The sequence below is a fragment of the Lissotriton vulgaris genome, chromosome 6, assembly GCF_964263255.1.
Source record: "Lissotriton vulgaris chromosome 6, aLisVul1.2, whole genome shotgun sequence".
Taxonomy (NCBI): Eukaryota; Metazoa; Chordata; class Amphibia; order Caudata; family Salamandridae; genus Lissotriton; species Lissotriton vulgaris.
Window position 1 is genome coordinate 1,215,360,694 of NC_141694.1, and position 8,580 is coordinate 1,215,369,273.

Genomic DNA, 8,580 nt, shown 5'->3' on the forward strand with positions numbered 1-8,580 from the left:
AGCCAGGCGATCAATTTGCCCGCCTTATACCCAACATCATACAGTCAACCTTGCTGTTCCCTGTACATTGTTTTGGCAGCATCAGTAACAAGGGATTTATAGTCAAACTGCCTCAAACTAAGGGCGTGGAGTCTATCCTGGGTGACGCCTAAGTCTAGATCAGCCTCCAGCTCCAGTATTTTGGCCTCCAGACTCACGACCTCTCTATTTCTAGCCTTCTTGGTCTCAGCTATTAAAGATAGGGTCTGTCCACGAATAACAGTTTTGAAGGCTTCCCACAGGGACACTGAGGGCAAAACGGACCCCTCGTTCTCCAGGAAGTAGTGATATAGGGACTTTATCAGGCGGTTACGGGTCTTGGGATTGCGCAGGTACCAAGGATTGATAGGGGCGATCCGCCCCGCAGCGTGTATCCCCGTATCAAAACTAGACCACAGAGGAGAATGATCTGAAATGCCTCGGGCCAAGTGCCTGATCTCCGTAACGTAGGAAGACTGGACAGCAGGCATAAGGATATAATCAAGCCTGGAGAGACTCCCATGAGCCCCGGAGTGAAAGGTGTATTGACATTGTGTTGGATGCATTAACCTCCAGCAGTCCACCTGATAGTGGATACCAACGTTCGACGTGCTGTTGAACGGTTGCTATCTTTTCGTCCCACTCCTATACCTCAAGCTCTGTTTGTTGAGGATGTTGAACAACTACCAGATGAGTCTGGCCAGTTTCCTATGCGCGAAGTTCCGCCAGTCTGGATGCCAGGTAATGCTGCAGCTCAACCTCCGATTTTGCCACATTTCCAGAGAGTATGGATACATCTCCCATGGAAACGATCAGAAGTGTTACAGGTGAAACAATCTTTGCCTGACCCTCGCAAAAATCCTGCAGGGTACTATAAAGAATTGTCGCAGCTCGTAGACGCTACGATAATGAATCTTGCCGATATCGACATGCTTTTTGGTAATGTCGTACCGCAACCGGTGTGGGCTAAGATTCGTCAGGAAAATCACGCGAACGAATTAGGTGGTGATTGGGCTGCCATTATAGCGGCAGATGGGTTGCAAGTTGGTGGTGCTAAACCCGAACAGTTGATTGCTGATCTTCCTCAAAGAATAATTACGCTAATGAAAACTCTTATGCCGGCTATGAGAGTGAATTGGGATAAATTGTCAGCCTGTAGACAGAAGAAGGACGAGAGTGTCTCTGACTTCTTTACGAGATTCGAGGAGGCATTTATTGATCACAGTGGTCAGGATATGAGCACTGAGGGCAGTCAACGATTGTTCGTAGACAAATTTGTATCAAACTTATTGCCCGATTTGAGCAATAAATTGAAGAATTCAGAAAGTGCGTGGGCCGTTTCTACCTCGGCTCAAATATTGGCTACGGCACAATATTACGAGAATAGAGAGAAAGAAGAGAACGACCGTGCTGATAAAAAGACGAAAGACCTCAAAACTAAAGTGTTGTTACAGCAGGCTTATCCTCCGCGTTCGAATCAAAATGCTTCGCAGCAAAATAGATCGCAACCACAATCAAATAGGTCACAATCCTGAAATGACTCCTCTTCCCAAAGACCTTCGTTGGGGTACAATCAGTGTGCCTATTGTAGACAGGAGGGTCATTTAAAATTCAATTGTCCTTCTCTAAACGATCGTAGTAGCGGTAATTCATTTAGAGGAGGTCGTGGTGGTTCACAGCAGACATCACGAGGTAGAGGTCGTGGTGCTCAAAATGATCATTCAGGTACCTCATCAAATTCCGACAATTGTTTTGATCAACGTGGATCATCACAAGGTCGATCTGCACAGTACAATGTAGACGATTATTACGTCGATCAGGGAACTGACGACGGTAATTACTAGGACAGCCATAGACAAGGAGAGGGAGTGATATCAGTTCCGGTTGATCAGAGAGGGCCTTACGTCGCAGTTGCTACATCGGGCATCGTTGAGCCTTTTCTGTTGGACACTGGTGCAGCGAAAAGTTCCATAATGCATTCAAAACTCCCTGGCGCACCTTTGTCTGGCTTAACAAATGTTTCCGTTGGATTCTCTGGCGCCCCCGTTAGCAATCCAGTTTCGCGCCCTTTGCCCCTTACAATTGGGCCTCGTGAACTAGAAGCTCCGTTGATTTTGACTACTGGTTGTGGTGAAAATCTTTTGGGTCTGGATTTGCTTAAACGCTTGTATGCAACTCTGTATTGTTCTCCTGCGGGTGTAAAGCTTACTTTAGGAGAGAAGGTTGTTTCTCCCATGTACTTGTCTCTCGATAAGCTTCCACTGGAATTGAGTTCTCTTCCTACATCTTTGTGGGCAACAGGTCCCAATGACGTGGGCCTGCTTGACATCTCCCCTTATGTTGTTCAATTGAAATCTAATGTGCGGTTGCCACGTATTCCCCAGTATCGTATCTCTCTTGATGGTGAACGAGCATTGTTAGCGATCATCTATGATTTGATCGAGAAAGACGTAATTGAAGAGACACGGGGAAACGTGTGCAACAGTCCTGTACTGCCCATTCTAAAACGTACTGATCCTTCGAAACCACCTGTTTATCGTTTTGTTATCGATTTACGGGAGGTAAATAAAATTGTGATTCCTCAATTTCCCGTTGTGCCTGACATCACGGCGCTACTGACTCTGATTCCAGCTTCTGCATCGTGGTTTTCGGTGATTGATTTGAAGAATGCATTCTTCAGCATTCCGATTGCAGAAGAGAGCAGAGACCTCTTCGGTTTCTCTCTTGGTGGACGCAGCTTCCGGTTCAAACGCGCTCCTCAGGGCTACTGTGAAAGTCCATCTATTTACAGTCAAGCCTTGAAGGGTCAACTGGATGCGTTTACGTTGCCGGCTGGTGCGGCCTTAATCCAATACGTTGATGACTTATTGGTAGCTGCAGATACTCAGGACATTTGCAAACTTGCTACGGTGTCGTTACTGCAACATCTCTGCGAGTTAAATCACAAGGTGTCACCTTCTAAACTCCAATATTGTTGTCAAGAAGTAACCTATCTAGGTCACTTATTGTCAAAGGAGGGAAGGCGGTTGACCCCAGAGAGAATTGCAGCAATTGCGCGAATGGCTGTGCCAACAACCCAAAGAGATGTGCGTGCCTTTCTAGGTATCACGTCATACTGCAGACAGTGGATTCCAAATTTTTCATTGCTAGCGAAACCATTGGTGGCTCTTACGTGCAAGGATGTTCCAACTCCTTTACCATGGACGGAAGAATGTCAGAACAGTTTTTCTGAATTACGTGATTCATTGTGTTCGGCTCCTGTGTTAGGTACTCCTGACTATAGCAAGCCGTTTACACTATATGTTCACGAAAGAGAAGGTTGTGCGTTGAGTGTTTTAACGCAATCTTTTGGTGGTAAGCAACGTCCATGTGCATATTTTTCCTCGACCTTGGACCCGGTAGCTAGAGCATTGCCGAGTTGTTTGAGAGCAACAGCAGCAGCTGCGGTGTCCATCCGACAATCAGCAGGATTGGTCATGGATAATATGCTTACGGTAATGGTTCCGCATGCAGTCGATACTCTTTTGAACCGTATGAAAACTCAGCACTTGACGAGTGCGAGATTGTCTGGGTACGAGTTGACGCTGTTGGCAAGTCACATTCAGATAAAACGATGTAATGTCCTGAATCCGGCGACTTTGTTACCAATTAGTTCCGAGTCAGATGGAATAACAGAACACGACTGTTATTTGAGAACAGAGGAAGAAACAAAAAGTCGAGTGGACCTTAAAAACACACCTTTAGAAGATCCAGATGGAACGTTGTATGTGGATGGTTCATGTTTTAAATTGCCGAATGGTGATGTGACTACTGCGTATGCTGTGGTAACGTTGAATACTGTTGTCGAGACTGCAAGATTAAATCAGAATTCTGCCCAAGCTGCAGAACTGATCGCTGTCACTAGAGCGTGTGTGTTAGCGAAAGGAAAACGTGTGAATGTGTTTACCGACAGCCAATATGCCTTTGGCGTCGCGCATAGCTTTGGACGATTGTGGAGAGAACGAGGTTTTATGACATCGCATGGCACGAAGATACAGCATGGCCAGCTTGTGAATGATCTTTTAGAGGCACTTACGTTGCCTAAACAGGTAGCGATTGTTAAATGTAGTGCGCATCGTAAGGTGACGGATGATGTTGGTCGTGGTAATGCATTTGCAGATGAGATTGCTAAGGAGACTGCTCGAAACCTTAACACTCGAATGTATGTGACGAGTTCGGTTAGGTGGCCTACAGAATCGAGTATGTGTGAAGACACTATAGAGAGTGTGAAAGCAATTCAGAATGAGGCCACTGAGACTGAAAAGACGAAGTGGAAAGAAAGTACGGGAAAGTTGGATGCGAATGGTTGTTGGATTGATTTGTCGGAACAAAAGAGATGGATGTTACCGGATGCGTATGTGCTGGCTGTTGTGACAATGGCACATGGGTTAGCACATATTAGCGTGAAAGGTATTTGTAAGTTGCTATCCCCTGTGTGGAAGAATGATGGTATTACGAAATGTGCTGAACGCCTGGTTAAGAATTGTATGGTTGTATGTTGTACAATCCTGGTAAGGGACCCCCAACTCCTCCTGGTAGTTTTGCTCCCCCTTCATGTCCCTTTGAGGTGATCCAACTAGACTTCATCCATATGGAGAGATGCAATAACTTGAAGTACGTTTTAGTTGTGGTTTGCGCATTCTCCCGATGGATTGAAGCCTACCCTCTTAAGGACAACACTGCTTTGTCAACTGCGAAAATCCTACTGAAGGAATACTTACCTCGGTATGGAATGCCTCGAATTGTATGGTCGGATAACGGAAGTGAGTTCGTGGGGAGTGTGATGAAGAGTGTGTGTAAGGGCCTTGGAATTAATCAAAAATTCCACAGCGCCAATCATCCCCAGTCAGCTGGTTCGGTTGAAGGGTACAATGGCACCCTTAAGCTGAAGCTAGCGAAGATTCAGGCTACGACTGGTCTCTCGTGGCCTGACGCTTTACCCTTAGCATTACTGTCAACAAGGGCAACCGTACACTCCCGAGTAGGGCTTAGTCCCTATGAAATAGTGTTCGGTCGTCCTGCAAATGTTTGGGGGGTCCCGAGACCTGGTGCGTTCTGTGATCTTGAGTACCCAATGTTGATTGATTATCTTCATGACTTGACTGCTAAACTGAGGTTAATTCACCAACAGGTTTACGAAGCATTGCCGACGCAGACGGAAGGTCCAGGCCACCAGCTCCAGCCCGGAGATTGGGTGGTGACGCGAAATTTTTCGCGTAAGAAGAATTTGGACCCCAGATACACTGGACCCTTCCAAGTCCTCCTTGCCACGAGAACTGCTGTTCGTCTTGAAGGTCGGAAAAACTGGGTGCACGCCACCCACACGAAAAAAGTCCCTATTCCGTTGCCAGCAGATTCGTGGGTGAGGAGAGGCATTGCATCAACTGAAACTGAAGTATTGCCAACGTTTGTACCTTTCAGTGACGCACAACCTGTCGGAGACTCCTCAGTGCAGCAGAAAGACACTGTTGAACATTTGTCATCAAAAGACTCAAGACCAGAACATTCAACTGATCAACAGGACGCTGTCCCTTCAACGAATCCTTTGTTTGACGAACAGACACGTCCTGGGAAAACCCAATACTTTTTGCGATCCAGTACCAAAGACTAATAAAAGATCCTGTTCTGTCCCTTGATAACTGCATTATCCCGTTTTTCACGATCAGTTTGAACACGTGTATTATTGTAATTATTTTTTTGTATATATACATTGAGTTTCGTTCCTCATATTTTTGTCTTCCACAGCTGAAAAACACTTTTTGCATACACATAATTGCGAATAAAGGCCGTAGGGCCGCGCGTGTACTTCCTTCTGGTTAGTAGGTCTTGACACTAGGTTAAAGACCGTCGGTTCCTGGGAACTCCTAGGGATTGACTACTGCTACACAGAACGAAGTGCGTCAAGAAACTTTGCGGACGGTTGTAGGGAATGGCATTTTCGAAGCTGATGGACTTGGAAGAAGCTCAGGCTCAAAGGTTCAAGTTGCAACAACTTAGTCATACCAAATGTTTTATGCTCCAAATATTCGTATTGCTTTTCACTGTTTCTGCATTATTGGCGGGTGGGGTGTATTACATGATGTCTTGTTTCTTATCTCCTGCTACACCTACTCCTACCCCTGGTCCTAAACTTACTACTGTTTCATCTCCCCATTCTTTCCATATCCTACCCGAACACGAGCAGGCTAGACGTGCAGAATTCCGCAACAATTCCTTTATTCAGCTCCTTCACCAGCACCAGTTAGTGGTAAACACTACTAATTGTTGGGTGTGTGGGTTGATGCCACATACCACTGATAAGGGAATTCCATATCTGGTGTTACCGTATAGCTCCCAAGGGTCTGCTCGGGCATTTCAAACAATGTTTCGAAGCGCACTAGGCTTCCACCCCATTCGAGAACCACGTTCCCCCTACTCTGGTCCTAGCTCGTATCAAAAACCTTTGTCTATAGCGATAGAAGATCTAGATAGAGATATCTATGATCCCTCGCTTATTCCAGAAGAAGAGGTACAAGCCTACAGGGTCCTGAGTAGAGGCGAGTATAGTGTGTTCACTAGTGAAAAGCAGCTTAAAAGCTCGCCTCCGATATGGGTCGTACCCCACATTGGTAATTTTTGTCTAATAGGTCGTGGCCGAAGATCGAAAGCCCGACTTGGAGAGAGTGCTTGCACTGAAAATTACATTCTGCCGATGGTCTCGTCCCCTGTGTTTCTGGCTGCCAAGGGTACATACTTTATCTGTCATGATCGTGCGTATGCATGGTTGCCCTCTGACTTCATGGGGTCATGTTTTATCGCAAACTTGTTGCCCCCGACGTTCACTGTAGATGCGGATTATCACAAGACTAGAGTTGTGAGAGGCGTAATTAGCGAAGAGGATACTGCCGGTCAAGAGGCAGGAGACTTTTTCAAGGGTTTCCTCCCGTTTTGGGGACCTATGGTAAACAGTAGGAACCTGAGACAGTTGACTCGAGTGGTAGAATCGACAGCTAATATTACTGCCAGTGCCCTTGGTAATATCACCACCGAACTTCAGGCGGATAGACTTATGACGTTACAAAACCGTATGGTTTTAGACGTGATCTTAGCAGATCGAGGTGGGGTATGTAAGGTGATCCATTCGAGCTGCTGTATTTTCATTCCTGATAACGCTCCGACTGTCTATCAAGCCATTTCAAAGTTGCATAAGATCTCTGAATCCATACACGTGGATGTAGGGGATTGGACGCTACTTGGGTGGTTCTGGGGCCTGATGTCGACTTGGGGTTGGAAGATTCTGATGATTATCGGAGTCGTTGTGGCGTTCCTGTTCATGTGTTGCCTTTGTGTGCAGTGCGGTCCTGCCTTATGTGGCCTCTGCGCTACAACGTGTATGAGACAGCCGACTGTTACCAATGGGACTCGGTTGGACAGAGCTATGCTACAGCAACATCTCGATGGTCTGATGAATATCGAATATGATTCCGACTAGTGCTTGCCTACATGAGGGCAAAAGGAGCGTCTGAGGTTCCGTGACAATTGTAAGTGGTGTTTTCGACTCGCACGAAAATGGTCGAGTCTGGTATCTATGAACCGCAAATGACGAGTTTAGTAAGTGTGCGCAGTTTCGCTGTGCTAACTTAAACCGTTTGTTTGTTATGTGGGTTTTTCATCTGTACCCACGGGTTCCATCTTAGATACGGCATCCATTTTGTCTCTTGCCCTCAAGTAGCCAGCGAACGGACGTTATCCGCTTCGCGACCCTGGGACTCGCAAGATATTTGTGGAAGACACATGTCCTATGTAAGTGTCTTTATGATGAGGGGGATGATGCTGTAAGGCAGATGGTCCCGCTCAAGGCTCATCTCGCCGTGCCGGTTTATTGTCTCAGCCGTGCATCTCATTAGGCACGTCTCTTTGATGCCTGTAGCTCGTGTTCCCTGATACCCCTTCTTTTACACCCTTTCCAATCTCCCCACTGTTTCCGTCTTCCTCTGCATCTGTTCTTGTTCCGTCTTCGATCTGTTTTACTGCCGATTGGAATGTACTAATGGTGGGAAGATGGGTTTTTACAGTTGGGAACCGCCAAATGTTTCCGCACTTATGTTCCGGACCTTGTACGAATCAAAGTGACCAAAGCGACCCCTCTGGGGGATAATTGTGGGAACCGGGTTGTAAACCTTTGTGTACCATGTTGTCCTATGGGTAAATTGTGTATAAAAGGAGCGATCCACAGAACCAATTTGAAGCAGTCTCCCCAAGTTGCACGCGTTGTACTTGTCGTGATTTCTGTGTTCCCTGCAGTAAATAAACCTTGAATCTTTGACGCCGAAGGAAGTGTCCCGTGTCTCTGTCATTCGTACGCCGGAGCAGGTTAACCCACGAAGGTTTCAGGTGTTGTCCCCTGGCACCGCTGGGTCTTAAAGAGCCCAGTCCTTCACCAACAAACTGAGTGTTATTTACAAGAGGGGACAAACTAAACATAGTTTACCCCATGAAACATATAGAAGTAACACATTGGTTACAAACCTCACTGGCAGGATT